At 42.0% G+C, this 15,360-nt stretch overlaps 1 long non-coding RNA gene across 11 annotated transcripts in view; it reads right to left on the reverse strand.

Moving 5' to 3' along the window:
• Positions 1 to 1,802: 1,802 nt before the first annotated feature.
• Positions 1,803 to 15,360, reverse strand: part of LOC147245080 (uncharacterized) — a 112,491-nt gene continuing 98,933 nt past the window's right edge. For 8 of the 11 annotated variants that reach the window (XR_015110182.1, XR_015110179.1, XR_015110183.1 and 5 more), the window contains 2 exons: positions 4,715 to 4,777; positions 1,803 to 2,484 (listed from right to left, as the gene is read on the reverse strand). This is a non-coding gene — a long non-coding RNA (uncharacterized LOC147245080). Of the gene's footprint in view, positions 2,485 to 4,714; positions 4,778 to 6,602; positions 6,795 to 15,360 lie in introns of all 11 variants that reach the window. The other 3 variants (XR_015110180.1, XR_015110189.1, XR_015110187.1) reach the window with 1 other exon arrangement.

A 15,360-nucleotide genomic window follows, 5' to 3' on the forward strand; every position in this document is an offset into this window, starting at 1 on the left:
ACACACCCTCCTTGAACCTAATGAGAGAAAGCATAATAAAACTTGCACTAACACTTGGCAGAGCCTCAAGTGAGATTTCAGCAGTCGAAACATGCTCATTTCTGACATTTAAGGTTTGTGGCTTGACAATTCTTGTTGGAAAACTTTTTTATTGCAGAACGATGCATTAACACACCCAACAGCGGAGAGGTGGAATGAAGAGGAAAGCCACCATTACTGTAGCCACAAGGACAATGTCCCTTAGCCCTCCCCTTCTTTCCGTCTCCCTCTATCATGTCCCATGATTGTTTACCACAACCACAAAAGCAACGCTGCCTGAGCTCATTATGGACGGCCAAGCTACAATATACTGCCAAGTCCTGCCCCATTGCCTGGGCCTAACTTTGTTGTCTTGGCAACCCAGCATCCAAGAACAGTGAGGGAGGGGGTTCGGTTGTGTGCCGGGGGTGGGGGGGTGCCGGGGGTGGGGGGTGGTCGCATGATGTCATCCCGTGGCATGGAGGGGGCCAATCAAACCCTGAGAAAATTATGTCACCTTTTGTTAAGCTGGTCCATTCAGGGCTATAGAAGTGCAGTGAATTGAGAGCTGCCGAGAGGTCATTTTTCCCGGCGCTGTGTATGTGTGTGAGAAAAAGCAGGGGAGGGAAAAAAAAAGGGGGGGGGAGGCAGGAAAGCAGGGAAGTGCATTGTGGCCATGCTAATGTTTTTGACCGTACGCTGGGCCATAAAGATGTCATGAGGCTCAACTTCCAAAACATCAGCGCCGGGGCCTTCAACCCCTTTTTCTTTTTCACATGCCGATGACCTCGTCCCCTGCAAATTTGATTCGTAGTATGATCCCAATGATGCTTTGAACGGCTTGTCAGAAGATTGTCAAGCACCAGAATAAAAGCCCAAAGACCCTGCAATGAAGCCCAGCCTAGTTAGCTTTGTTTCATTGCTTAAAAAGGAAAACAATAAGCAACCTCTTGAGGAATAATTGCCCCGGTATAGCAACTCTGCTAACCCACAATTCCTGCACCAGTGTCCCATTTGGTGCAGGGTTGGGGATTTTCCCTTGTCCACGAAACCAAGAACTGAACTCAGTAGCTAATAAAGGGTCAAAACATTTACTTCATCAATGAATATTAAAAAAAAGAAAAAGAAAGTATTTAGGCAGGGATGTCCAAAGCAATTGGGATTTTTTTTTTTAATCTATTATCTAGAAATTGGTGAAAATCCCCTTCAATATGACATTAAACACTTCTCTGTCAACACAGAAACTACAGTCAGCACCTTCACAGCAAAAGCAACTCTCTGAGGATGAGAGTAATAGCACCACACATTGTGATACCACAGAAAAGCTGCACTGGAGGAGGAGGTTAAATGAACGTTACCTTAGTTTGCCTCATAAAAAAATATGAGGCTAACTTTCAGCAAACTTGGTGGAGGATTGTAACATAGACCAAACAAGGACCTGCTGGGCAAATCTGTGTAGCATAGTTTAAAATGTCATTTATTTTTTACATTGGGTTTGGCTGAGGTCTTTCTTCTCTGAACGCTGGAGTACACGTCCTCCCAGTGCTTTCTGTTTCACCGGTCTGCATAAAGTAAAACCCTGTGATTTCCATTTATTACTTTACATTCAAATGTCAAAAGTTTCCATCGTCACTTTGAATTTCACTTTTACCTCCCATCTCACTGCCTGACCAGAAAGAAAAGAGAGTGATGCAACACCAGACAGAAGCTAATTGGCCTGGTCTATACAGGACAGACCAGTACTGCAGACACATTTGGAAGAAATCTCATCAGTCATAAGCTGCTCACGGGCAAAACACATAGACGCCTTTATTTACTGCAGACACAACAAACACAATGAATCATGAGATTTAATATTCTGACAGGGTTCAATACAGGCTGTCAGTGTGTCACAATGACATGTCAGTTTGGTTGGCAATCATCAGCACCCTGATGACAATGTCTCCTTTGTAATTGCAATTACAGGATGCCACTTATACATTTAAAATGTCCGATTAATCCTTGTCAGGATTTAGATTTGTGTTCATGACTAAAACTATTGTTTTGTTTCTGTAAAGTTTGTGTGTTAAACTGCTGCTCCGACCGGTGAAGATGACGTGAAAGCTGGAAATCTGGTACGCAAATAAAAATCTCGCAAACATTCCAGCATGTTCGCAACGGAGTGAACGAGCATACAAATGAATATGAAAAGCAAATATAGAAGAAGTATTGTGTTAACTAAAATGAATTTACAGTACATTCACTGAGTTCATTTTCCTCCAGACAGGACTGACGGATCACTTTAATAATGTCTCAGCAAGAGAATACACTCCACTGTCCCTCTGTGTTTATGACAAAGCTTCTCCAAATCCCAGATCCTGGACTTGGATCTAGAGAGCGAGACTGTCAGCAAAGGAGATCATGCTGTCAGCAGGCATGCCACGAGCAAACATCTGCTGACGCTGGTCCTCAATCCAAACCAGGATCCTAGAAACATAGAAACAAAATGAGTCCAAAATAACACTTGAACAATCACATTTTTTTTTTCCCCTCATAGAAAAAAAAAAAAAAATCTCTGATACTTCTCAAAATTTTTAAAGGTTAAGAGCAAGATTTTTGAAAGCTTCATCAGCGTTTAAATTCTGCCAAGTTTCTCAAGCAGAACAGATTTGGTTGCTTTAATAAACTGACTGGCATGGAGACGTTACAGATGAACAACCAAGAGCTGCAATGATCACATTATGATTAGTGTCAACCCAGCTGAGTGTGGTTTGCTCTCTAATAAGAATGAATTATTAGTTAATACACAGTAAATCCTATTATTATGTGTTGATCGGACTATAGGAGTGTTAATAATAGCATCATAAAGACATTTACTGTTCCATCACGAGGCGTGAGACTAATTTAATATACATGTAATGGTTAAACATCTACTAAACTATAATGGAGGGCTGCCAAAACAGTACGATCAAAATCAGAGACGATGTGTTGTTAAAATGTCTCAAGTGGTGCTCAGTGCTTCAGTTTATTTGAGGAGTTTTCTATGACTCGGCGCTGCAGAGGTACGGTGAGCTGGACAACGGAGGGCCTTAATCGACATGTTAACACGCATGATGGTAAAAAGATGACATAGTTCATAATAATCCAGTGTCAATCTGCTGCTTGATCAAATGATGAAGAAACACTAAACACAGAGGTATTCTACAGAGAATATTTGACATTGCGCAAAAGAAACCACAATGAACTGTCACAGGGTTGTTGTTTTTTTTACATTTTTGTGTTTTTTAATATAATGTATGCTAGATTAGGTTTATCACATTCGCTATATCTATATAAATACTACTTACAAGGACATTAATTTAAAGTTTCACCAGTTATTCCATGTCCAAAACGGCATCTGACTTCGACAATGACGGAGTTGTTTCTCATCACAACTGTACAAAATCTCCATGAAATGAAATGAAGCCAGAACAAGCCCAGGTAAGTTAACGTTGGAGGGTGGCCCCCCAACTTAAAGTTACCTCAGCTCACCACCTCCCACAAAACCAAACGTCTTTGTCACACCTGCACACTCAACTCTGTGGTTGTCATGGCAGCAAAGTGGTGGGGCCGGCGCCCGGGGAAGGAATGACGTGTCAGAGGATAAGTAGTCATCCATCTGTGTTCTCATCTGTATTGTGCTTGTCTGCACATCGAAGCAGGTTTACCTGCGGAGAGTCACGTTCCACCAGCACACAGGATGTGACCTCACTCCGGTACTCCCCTGACACAACAAGGAGGACTCGCACATGGTCGCAGCTTCACCTAACCTCAGCTACTGCTACCACTCTTTCTCTACTTCTGCATTCCAAATTTCTGCCTTTTATTTGTACTCTATACGCTGACTTTTTCTCAGACGCTTCACCTTAGAGTGGAGCCAGCAGAGCAACATCAGCATAGAGAACCAGGTCCCAACCTGCCTCTCGGTATGAGCCTGCCCACGTACGCCTGTCTGTGCCTGGGGCTGCAACTGAGGTCGGCCCCTATCTACCTGGCTCATCAGCACATCTACTGTACCTGTCTGCTGGCACCCTGCCCCACACACACACACACACACACACACACACACACACACACACACACACACACACACACACACATACACACACACGGTTCTCCTTCATTTACTGACAGCACCACGCACAACAGTGGGAAAAAAGAACAAGATAATGCCAGCCTAAAATGTAAAAAAACGACTCATGTTAAGGTCGAGCGTGTTTGTCTCCACTGAGAACATCCCTGACTACCCTGAGAGGTGCACGTATACAATGCCACTCGTGAAACCTGCTGGCTACCCTGCACAATCCCATCAACAAGTTGCTTTGAAGGCCACCGACTCTGCGGTGGGCCATCAAAGCATATCTTCATTCATTTCCACTGACAGGATCTGAGAGAAGTAGTGTTTGAAGTGATATCTCTGTGCCACTGCATTCTTTATGGTGCTGTCATGACTTGAGTTACAAAATTTAAAAAAAAAAGAAGAAAAAAAAAGGCATGAACATAGGCATAAAGCCAGTCCACCCCGATCACCTCAACTGCGCTGCTGTGTATCTGCTGGATCAGAGAACGTCCCTGGTTGTTTGTAGCAACTGTCAGTGAGTGTACATAATAAGTCTGCACTATGTGTGGGATCACATCTTCCACTGACTGGAGATCAAATACAAAGAGTCATCCCTACCTGTTGAAGATGAGATCATGTTTCCATTACTCAGCTTCTTCTCGGCGCACACCTGAGACCAATCTGAAAAATATCAAGGATTACAATAGAAAGTGAATCAGAGAGGAGATCACTCAAGGAAAGATTAGAGCAAAAAAGACAAAAATGTTGCAGCGTGTTTAACTTTTAGATCCACATCCTACGCAAACACCTTCTGATGCGCAACCTGCTGGAAAATGACGCCATATTTTTTTGTAGTTACGCCACGTGAGGAAGACTGTTTTACTCTGTCTTGCAAAATACATTCATTTCATCATTCATGTTTCACATTGATTTTCATCTTGTCCTCAGGGCAAATTTGACCACTTTACAAACGTTGGGTTTTTTTTCCTACTGAAAAATGAAGCATCATTGACATAAAACTCCAAAAATAACTTTAGGTATTACTGGTATGTGAATTAGTTTATACGCGGCCATGAAGTTGGCATATTACACACACACAAAAAAAACAACAACAATAAAACATAAAATGGTGAGAATTTTCTGGAAAATAAGCTGTGATTTAGGGTTAAACTAAAGAAGGAGAATGATTTCACATGCATTGGGACAACCATCTGTTGCTTTAGTTTTGGAGGGTATTGAGAGAATATGCTGGGTACAGAGGAACTAAATTCACATTTTCAAGTTAGATATGAAATGAAATGTTTCCTTTATTCTTCCATCAGCGCTCAAGCAATATTTCAGCGCAATATACCGGAGTGGAAGTTCATTCGCTTCAGATTTCCGCCCTTCTCGTTTGTTTTTCTAAAGGCGGACGCTCAACCAAATGAGGATTTATCGAACCACAGGACTCAGACTTTCTCCAAGTGTGTTCACAGACCGTTTGACAAGAAAAACTGAGTAGTGATAAAGCAGATCAGCCCAGACTTTTCTGTGAATTTCAGTGTTTCGGTATGGAGTTGCAGTACCTGGAATTTCAGGAGCGAGAAGCAGTCAGAAGGGCTTTTCCATTGAATCATTTCAAATCATGGGGAGTGCTGGTTTTATTTTATAAGGCCAACAGGTTCACATAGATATTAGATTGAGAAGGTTACAGGTTTCTCTGCACAGACATGGTTAAGACTGAAGCTATGAGCTTTGGATCGACGACAGCTCGGCCCAGGTTCAACCAGTCAAGTTGCTCTCTCTGCTTCTGAGTTTCACTGTCCCAGACCTGTTTCCTTGGCAACAAATGCACTGTTTCCGAGGGACACAAAGCTTGAATTTAAGAACCTCCTTTAAGGTTGAAGGCTCCAAAAGCTTTGGGAAAAACAGCAATAACAGGACGACAGGGAGAGAAATTGAATACCAGCAAATTGCTTCCCAGTTTCTGGAGGACATGGTGAAGTGATTCTTTCTTTCCTCTCCCTTTTAAAATACCTTTACCTGGCAAAGGGCACCAAGGTAGTTTTGTGCTGTTCCAATTTCTTTTATATCTCCTTTTATTTCCTTTTTTTTGCAGCCATCATGAGCTAAGTGAGTTATCATGTACACCAGCAGGAGGTTGAAGCTCCATGTGGCTGGGCTAAGCCTTAAGATGAGGTAATGTTTAGAGGGTTGGCAAGCCAGGAGAAGGGCTGGTCAGGTCTTGATTAGCTCAGAGGTAGGGGCTCTCTCTAATATTGGACACCCCTTTGTGTGGTGAGATTACTACCTTATGAAAAACTGCCCCTGCTGACACGCCTGATGGGATCAGAGCCTCCTGCCTGCTGCATCGCCCTGCTTATAAGCCCTCCACACGTTGGAGAAAACAGACGACCAAACACACAAGCGAACCTCTCAGAAAGATCAGCGAGGGATCATCAACACAACTCAACAAGCTATAAACAATCATACACGCACACACATAAACCAGGAGCACAAATGGCACCTCCTAGGGCTTCCTCTTCTTCTTCTTCTCCATTTGGATGACCACAACTGATGACCCCCAGATGTAAAACAAACTGCATTTCTTAAGAAGGCTGGATGACACACAACACACATCCACGCTCGCTCCCATTTACTGTGGTTATGTCCTCCGGCCAATCTCCAATGAAAATCACATGATGGACCACATCCAGCTCTGAAAAAAAACAAAACAAAAACAAAAACAACAAAAAAACAACAACTGAGAATCTCCACCCTCCAAAAAACATCAACAAACAATGTATTAAAACAAACAAAACAAAGAAAAAACAAGAGGATTCAGAGGCAAAGCTTCCAGGGGATTTGATCCTAGAGGTCCTCAACAGAGGGCTGAGGCTATAGGATGATTTCAATTATTTGATATAATTTCTGATGGTCCATTAGTTCAAAATAAAGCTCTGATTATATGAGATGTGTAAACAGAAAGTTGCAAACAAAACCCGCAACAGAGCTGTACTTCTTTCCAGATGTGTAATCGACTGTTAATTAAGCGGTGGCCTTACTTTCATATAACCTTTCTCCAAATAAATCTTGTTTAAAACCAAGAAGTACAGAATAAATACCACATTCTGGTTTGTTCAACCTTCAACACCTTTCTTTTTCTACTGTTGAGAAGGCCGTGCTGAGCTCACATACACACACGCACACAAACACACACACACACACACACACACACACACACACACACACACCAGTCAGGGACACTGGCACAACCTTGCGCCAGTGGTCCTTTAAACCAGTCATGTGAAACAACGCGTTCCTTTCTGCAAATCAGATTACATCTCCGAGCTGAGGTCTGCAAGTCCACACACACACACACACACACACACACACACAAACACATATATATCAGATTTTCTTGTCTTTGTGAGTGTGCGCAAACTGCCAGTATCAGCAAGTTCCAAAGATACTGCAGCTTCAAATATCCAAATAAACTTACAGAATACTGCAATCGACAGTAGGTGTGCTCTAAACGTGGAATGATTGCAGTTAAGAGTATAACTGCAAAACAAAACAATGTCTTTGTCAAAGAAAATCATAGAGAGCTGTGATAAGCCTTCTTTCAGCAGAGCCTGGCTGCCGTTTGGCAGCTTTGCAATGGAATGAGCACATGTGGAAACATGTTTATAGAGTGTTTGGCAGGAATGCAAATGATAGATGATTCACAAATTATTCAAGTTCTATTCAGGTTACCGAGCACTGATGTGTGAAAGTAGGGGAAACACACTGGATTCTTCTGGTTAAATCAGTGTCAAATGTGCCCGGGTCAGTTTATTTTTTTTTTATTTTGTTTTAACAAGAAAGTATTTTAATGTATTGAGTGATGGTGTAAATAACTACAAAATGGTTATGTAAGAAGAGTGCGTGCGATAATACTTTATTGTTTTCCTCTATAAGGTGCTGAATGATGCTTCTGCTAGCATCAGTGATTGGACTCGCAACTGCTCTGAGTTTTTGTCCAGTCTTTTAATCTAAGTCACAATGTAAAAGAAGCTTTTTTGGCTCTCTGTTGGCGGACCGGTCCACTTAATCAAAGCCAGACAGTTGGAGGAGGTACAAGTCTCCGTCCCTACAGGATCTACATTAGGCTCTGTGCTGCTAATCAGAAAGCCCTTCAACTACATCAGCATGTCCCCCTGGCCCAATCAGCCACAAACTTCATTTGACTTTCAGAGCTTTATGAAGAAATTTGAAGTACTTCTCTATGAAATTTGGAGAGGAAAAAAACAGGGAAAAAAAACATCACGCGGTGCGTTTACATGTTAGAAAAAGTGGATTTGTAGGGTCCGACTGAACTACAAACATAAACTTGTTAGTTTAACAGAAATGTACTTTGAAGGACCTCACTAACACACCTAGATAACGTGGTTGAGGATCCATTGAACTGGGACCAAAACTAGCCTTGTGTTCTGTGCATGTTCTGTAGGTCTGGTGCAGTATTTAACCAGTGAGCTGGACAACACCCAGTCATCATGGCAGGGCTAAAGTCAAAACAGGGCATTTCTGGACAGACGATTAGACAACTTCATGTTAAGTTTTCTGTTATTCTATCGGGGTTTCACACCACTGTTTGGGCACAGACTTGTTAAATTGTTTGGTAAATAATGCAAAAAGGTGAACCACAAAAAAGTCTGATTGCAACCAGCTGCACGTGGGCATATCGCCATAGCCTTTTGGAAGTGGATGTACTTCTGTCAATAAATTGTTTCTTCCTTGCTTGTTGTGTACTGGTACAACAACAGTAGCCCAGAAAAATAGCTCATCAACCTACAACAGTAGCTCAACCTCAATTGTGCATGGAAACCCAAGAAAAATGACATCAACTGTGTCTCTAACTGTTGCCCTTGGTGGCGTGGAGGTCAGAGATATGGACAATCGTGGGTGGCAGGAACCTGAGCACCTACAATGGAGTCTCGGGACTCTGTCAACTCGCCCATTTCAAGCGGGTCATTCTCTCTTCACAGTGACATCTGAGATGACCAGCTATGGCGTCCGGCATTAGGAAAAACAGAGAAGTGGAGGGGCCGCGCCCTGGGTTAGATGGCACGGGATGTTCAGATAAAAGGACAGGAAAGGGCAACAGGGGGGAAGGTGGCTGTGGCTACTGTTACCACAGGAAGAGCTCACTCATCCCTCAGATCACCTGCCACACCTGTAGAAGCCTGGATATGATTAAGTCACACAGGCCTGGAGTTGAGATGTGGCCACGGGAGACAGAGGTACAGCGAGTATGTACCACTACCGACTGTAGCAGTGTTTTTACATGTTTCACAAATTAAAAAATTGGCAGTCCCTTTAAATCAGGTCAAAAATTGAAATGTTGAGATTTAATTTAGGAGGAACAGACTTGTCCATCAGTGAACATTCTTAAACAAACACACACACACACACACACACACACACAAAAGGGTAAAATAAACCACAATGTAGTATCTTCATCTGGAGTGCATTTCCTGTCCTCGGGGTTGGCATATGGCTGCGTTGTAGCTTTTTGGCTACACAAAAACAACAGAAGTTCAGGGACAAGAAACATAGTCAGGACCTTAGACTTCTGTTTTAGATGTTTGAAAATCTACAGTGATAAGTGTGCACATCTGGAACAATCCTTCATGGTGGATTATGTTGGTTTGAGCTTTTGTTTTGACAAGGACAGTTGCTAGTTTTATCCAATTCTCTCACCAAGAAGCAGAGGTGTGCAACCACTATTCTCGACTTGTCGTTCAAGAGGGCAATAAAGTTTTTTTAAAAGACAAAATACGACAATTACGGATGGTGTACTACTTTGTATGAATCCAAAATGACACCCATTGATTGTCCGTATAATCCAACAGAGGTAGTGACCAGTAGTGTTCACAGGAGCTGTGAAATGTTAGTTTTAGAGTGAAGGTAAACAGCTTCTCACATGGTGGCCTTGTACCCTACACAGAGTAAGCACATGGTTCCCATTGTGGTTAAAAGGGAAGGGGATTAAAGTGTAGTGCAGCCAGAGCCACAGCCATACACCCCATGGTGGGATCAGAGTACTCTCAGGTCTTTCAGTACTGCTGATACAGCCCAGTTGGACCCGGCTGGTGCATAGGGAGAAGCCGTGACCAGATCTATACGGGCTAGTCAGGGTCCTCCAGAGACCCATTTTGAGGCCTTTCTTTGGGGGCTGAGAAGGCAGGCAAGGTACCATGTTGACAGAACTGCCTCACAAACACAAGGCAGGTTTCGGGATTATGAAAAGGTGTTGAAACCAAGCGGATTTTGCTTTTCAGAGGGCCCAAAACTGTCCCTATGAAAAATAGATTATAGTAAAGACAGAAACAGATGTAGAGAAAGAAAAAAAGAGAGATGAAAGGGACGAGAAATGAAAAAAGGAAATAAAAATCCAGTTAATGGTTATTGGTTGAGGTAGTCCAATATGAGATCACCCCAGGGCCTGTGGGTCAAAAAGGCTACATTCAGGTACCACAGGGGACAGTGCAGGCAGGGGACTGTGACTGTGCAGCCAATTAAAGGACATTTTAAAAAGGCAAAAAAGTGCAAGGGACATTGAGGAAGATATGCATAGTGAAGCATATCTGCACTTAGTGAAAACTGCCAATTAACCAACACCCCATGAAGTTCAACTGTGACCACTTCAACTGGAAAGCTCCCATGTGCAGAGATTAAAAAAAAAAAAAAAAAACCTAAAAAAAAACTTTCTGAAGGGGGCGGGGGGGGGGGGGGGGGGGGCGCTGCGGTTGCATAGGGATGGTAGAACGTGAAGCCTGTCACGCCCAGTATGAGTGTCTCCACTGAGAGGTTTGGATGCTGGGAAATTGTTTGATGTTTTACCAAGCTTGAGTCAATCAGATTCTAAAAATACATGACTGGACAAGTCCAGAGCAGACCATCTGAGACTTGGAAGTGAATCAGCATCAAGTCATAAAAATACTTTAGACTTGGCTGACTTTTAACTTGAGTTTGCATGTCCATACACTTTAAATATTCAATTATTGAAGCCCATTTATGAAAGTTTTTGTTGTTTTTTTTTTAAAAAAATCTCAGCTATGTGGATGTAGACACATGAAACAGTTGTACAATATCTCATGAAAGTTATGCTCTCTTTTATGCATAATCCCATAAAATGTGCAGCAGCCTAAGCCATCAATGTGCAAACAGGGAGAAGCTCAGGCAAAACGCTGCACATTCCTTTTATTCTCCATGGAAAATGGAATATTTTACAAAAGTCGTGACAAAGCTTTGATTAAATCTGGTTAGATTTAGGCATAAACACACTTGGTAAGTATTAAATACAAATAGATAAATATACAAATAAATACTGATGACTACAAATGTCCTGCCATCTCGCTTCTGGCTCCCAGTTACATGTAATTATAGTGCACTATTTTTCATAAGTATGAGCGAGTGGGAGCAGCCTGATATGAAAGAGCACTCACCGGTTTAAAATTACAGTATGTTTTATGATAAACCTGGAAGATCCTGGTGGAAATTGAAGTGTTCAAAAACAGGCGGTGGTTATGGATTCTAATACACAAGAAACCAGCATCGGGGGGGAATTGTGGTGTTGGTTGTTCTGATTACTGTTTACATTTCACAATGTTAACCTGACCGACAATGGGTCTCCTTTATGAAATTTTCTTACACGCAAATCCGTTTTCACACATTGGACTTTTTACTCTTCATTTTAGTGTCATAGAGAGGAAGCAAAACCTGACGGCATTAAAGTCTTTGTAAGCCTGGCTGATTGACGGACAGCTGCAAGCGGTACAAAACTGATGTAAGGAACAAGGAGTGGCCATCAGGTTTTGCTTCCTGTCTGTAAGATAAAACTGAGAGTTAAAAACTCCTGTAGTTGGCAAGAACAAATTTGTTTTTGTTAGTTTTTTTAACATATCATAAAAAGCAATTTTCAAACAAGTGAAGATCATTTCAAGAGGCTGTCGTCTGTGAATAACAAATTAAAGTTCTACAAATCGCAAAGCACCATTAAATACCATCCGAGATGCTATTATGTTGTTGAAACAGAGATTTCTTGTGGCCATTTCCAATGTTGTTGTTTTCGTCATGGTGGTGTGTGATTTTGACAGATTCTAAAGGTCTGCATCTTGTAGATTTGTGACTTTTCTCTGGGGTACATACATTTTAAACTTGAGTTAGACTTACCTCTGGAACACCTCTAATCATGCCTTCTACACCATGCCCATTCTGTGAGATGAAACAGTCACTAAAACTAAGTTTAGATTAATTACCATGAACAAAAAATTAAAAAAAAACAACTCATAAACCTTCATTCTTATCATTTTGGCCTCAAAAGCCCACAGTCATAAACATGGATAATTGTGGCATACGTCTGTCTTGCAGTGATGTTGTATCCACTTCTGTGTATGTTTAAGCATGAAAGGGTCTGTGTGTGTGTGTGTGTGTGCGCGCGTGTGTGTGTTTGTAGATTTGCAGCACTTTCTCACCCACAAAAACATCGTGTGAGTGAGAGTATGGCCTGTTAATGAGCAAGTGCGTGGTCATGTTCTGAAACTAGAAACAGATTTATGTACAGTAGTGTTCAGGATCAACTGTTCAAAGGTCACAGTGAACGAGTCAAGTTTTGCTTCCTGCTCTCTCTCTCTCTCTGACCCAGGTGACTCTCAGCCAATAGTTTCATGTTACCGGGGATGGGACGCGAGCCATTTCTGATTCCAGCAACATCATGCTGACATGCCTTTCGTTACTAAACAGATTTTGGATTGTTTCATTTTGAACAGAACACAACACGATGGGGTGTTTCTGTCATACGGAGAGGCAGTCATGAGCAAAACAGCGATGCTTTACATGATACCAGCTTTAATCACGGAGTTTTCATGTTAACGCTGATCACAGCGGGACATGCCACGCTTATGTCTTGACAGAGGAGTCCACAGACATGCCAGCGCATGCACGTGTGTGTGTGTGTGTGTGTGTGTACAAATAGTCCAAGCCCACATTAACCAACACAAACACTTTTTAAACCCATGCAAAACTCCAAATGTAAATGTCAGGAACTGTACTGGTGGAAAAAGGTGGGATGAGGAACACATGAAGGCTAATCCGGTCAGGGATTAGGACTGGGCAAATATCACCAATAATAAACAAATGACTAACATTCCCGGTCTGTGTGGTTACAAGCCCCAGGGCTCCGCTAGACCCCAACAGGGTCTGGATCCAATCCCTGCTGTTTATCAGTGCGAGTAGAGGCCACCACTTGTGAAACTTTCATGGCTCCAAACTCCAATTCTCTGGGGACAAACCCAGAAATCAATCACTGCTCCTGCTTTGATTTACAGCACAAATCTCAAAGTCATAAGCTTGATATTCAAGCCCCATTTATCAATATGAAACGGCCGTCTTGTCAACCATTTTCTATGGGACGACATTGTACTGTGTCCCAATCAGTTTCCAGTGACAGACGTGTATCAAAGCACTCCTGAGGCCGATTGGGCTGGTATACAATGAGGGTGCATTAACTACACTTTCAAAATTCAATTGCTCTAGAGTTAAAACAGAAGAAATAAAATACTAATAATTGTCAGCCATGTTGTTCCTTCTTCAACTGTTATTAACATTTCCATGTTTCCCACATTTTGTATTGTAAACTGTTTTCTTGTCTGTAGCAACATCTACTGCACGTCTGTCTGTCCTGGGTGAGGGATCCCACCTCTGTTGCTCACCCTGAGGTTTCTCAGATTTTTCCCTGTTAAAAGGGTTTTCTATGGAGTTTTTCCTCAGTCGATGTGAGGGTCTAAGGGCAGAGGATGTTATTATGATGCCATGTGAAGCCCTTTGAGACAAAGTGTTTGTGAAAACGGGCTCTACAAATAAAATCGCCTTGCCTTTCTTCACGCCCTGATGTTTATAAATGAATTTAACCAGTAAGATTACTCAAGTTAGTCAATATTTTGGCATGAGTGTATGTGATGTTGTAATACTTGAAAAAAATAGTTCCCTATTGGGAAAATACACGTAAATGCCAGGTCAAATTGAAACAACCGATTTATCATTTTATCAATTTATGTACTGCATTTTTTTTTTTAGTACTGCTAGAAAAGTAATTGAAATAGCATTCATGAAGAAATATTTTAATGTCTATCAGAAATGGAAACAGCTGTCAACATGTTGTTCATGAACTCTTAACAACAGAATACATCTTCCTAGCATCCGTTCTGTTTACAGTAACGACTTGAAAGCACAGAATCACCCGAGTAGCATGGGAACACAGCACAACACAACTCGATATAACCATGGACTGGAAAATTTTTCAGTCTGACACACACCAGCTTAAGCAGAAGTATGAAAGAAATTTCAAAAAAAAAAAATTTGACTGTTATTATTGATTATTAGTTGCTCATCCAAGAACTGTAAAGTAGTGCTGAACCATAAATTCTTTTAAGTATTAACAGCCTTGGTTAATTACCAGTGTGTGTGTGTGTGTGTGTGTGTGTGTGTGTGTGTGTGTGTGTGTGTGTGTGTGATGAAACTGAGCTCAAAGGTAAAGCAGGGAAAGCAGGTAATTTGGCTGGTTTACGATTCTCTGACAAGAAAATTGCACACAAGCTGAAACTGCAGACTTAGCAACATCTCCCTCCATCTCTTCTGGTACTTTGTCTTAACTTGGATGGATATTCCAAGGCCTCAGTCTATGGTGTGTGTGTGTGTGTGTGTGTGTGTGTGTGCGCGCGCGCTGAGGTGAAGTGCGTGCTGCTCTAATCCATCTATTTTGTTCTGGTCCGCTGTTCGAATTCAAGATGGTAAAAAGCAGAGATGTTTTGTTTTTCAAGTCTGTCTGGTCCGTAGTGTTTTACCTGCTGAGCTCAGAGATTCACCAAGGCTTTTGCTTTAACCCTGTCCCCCAAACCTGTCTCTGTCCAGCACAAAAGCCATCTGGGGTGCGGCTTGAGAGCTTTAGCAACAAAATAACTCTTTCAATCTTCGCTCTGCATGGTTCTGACTACGGGGCGTTGAGGTCGCCAATACCACGACACATACTGGACCCTCCTCCTCCTTCTAATCCTGGCCTACATGACTGACTCCAACTGAAAACCCCACACGCCAGAGGTGGGAGCCAAAAGCACTGTGAGATTCAAAAAAGACCACCTGCTCATCAAACTAAATTGCACTCACTGAAGGCAATGAGGAAGAGAGAATGAAAAGGAGGGGAAGGGGAAAAAAATGAGTAGGAATAAAAAGAAAGACAAGTCAGT

Source organism: Aulostomus chinensis, chromosome 18 (genome assembly GCF_037954235.1).
Source record: "Aulostomus chinensis isolate RoL2024-O1b breed Wild chromosome 18, RoL_Achi_v1.0, whole genome shotgun sequence".
NCBI classification, from domain to species: Eukaryota; Metazoa; Chordata; class Actinopteri; order Syngnathiformes; family Aulostomidae; genus Aulostomus; species Aulostomus chinensis.